The sequence below is a fragment of the Ictidomys tridecemlineatus genome, unplaced genomic scaffold (genome assembly GCF_052094955.1).
Source record: "Ictidomys tridecemlineatus isolate mIctTri1 unplaced genomic scaffold, mIctTri1.hap1 Scaffold_92, whole genome shotgun sequence".
Taxonomy (NCBI): domain Eukaryota; kingdom Metazoa; phylum Chordata; class Mammalia; order Rodentia; family Sciuridae; genus Ictidomys; species Ictidomys tridecemlineatus.
In genome coordinates, this window is record NW_027526147.1 from 467,426 (window position 1) to 468,631 (window position 1,206).

A 1,206-nucleotide genomic window follows, 5' to 3' on the forward strand; every position below is an offset into this window, starting at 1 on the left:
GTTCATCCATTAATTGATGGACAATTTGGTTGTATGATTTTTTGATTATTACAAATAATGCTGCTATAAACATTTGTGTACATGTGCTTTGTGCGAACATTTATTTTTAGTTTTTTGGATATATCCATCTAGGAGTTGATGGAGCATACAGTTCCTCTGTATTTAACTATATTAAACTTTTCCACAACGGCTGGCACCAATTTACATTCCCATCAGCAATGCATGAGGGTTCCAGTTTTTTCCGTACTCTCCCTACACCTATTATTTTCTTCATCTCTCTCTTTTTTTTTAAATTATATCCATCTGCATGGGTGCTAAGTAATTATTTTATGATTCTGATATGCATTTCCCTGATGTCTAATGATACTGAATATCTTTTCATGTGTTTATTGGCCATTTTTATATCTTGTTTAGAAACATGTCTAATCAAATACTGTGTCTAAAATTGGTCTTTTTTTCCCCTCTTTCTTCATAAGAGTAAATTTTTGCCTTTTACTGTCTCAGAAATAGCTTTGGATCTTCACTGTTGAGCTTGGACTAGCATCATAAATTCATCCTGGAAAACTCACTCAAGGCCTACCTGCCATTTTTAGATATGATGATAACTGGGCAAGCAGTATTTTCTGTTTTTGATTGGTGGACGGCTTTTCTTTATTTTCCATTAAAAATGTTTCAAAAGCATATTTTGATGGAGTTATTGTCATGGCTGTAATTTGGATTTGGGCAAATCTTATTGGGAAATTAATTATGATAGAATGATAACGTATCTATGGTTGATACTCTTATCGGTGCTCACTGGAAGTGTTAAAGTAGAATCTAGAAAACTATTTATTGGTTGTTTATAGAAGAAATTAGTGCATAATAAAGAAAGTTGAATTATGTGCTTTTTGAGATTCTTTTCAGCTTTAAGATTCTGAAATTTGTCCCAGTGAAATGGTATGAAAAGTATCTTATTGCATCATTATTTTGTACAAACTTTTTTTTGTAAAAAGTTTGATTCTCAGGGTAATGTAGATTTGCCTTGAAAATGTGGAATTACTTCAAAAACAGAACGAAGTATTATGTACTTTATTGTTTTTAAGAGATTTAATTTGATTTACTTTGTTGCAGTTGAGATAGTTTGCTTTCAGTCCTTAAAAAAAAAATGTTTTCTTACAGATTAGCAAGACATCTACAAAAAGAGGCCCAAGCTCAACACAACAATTC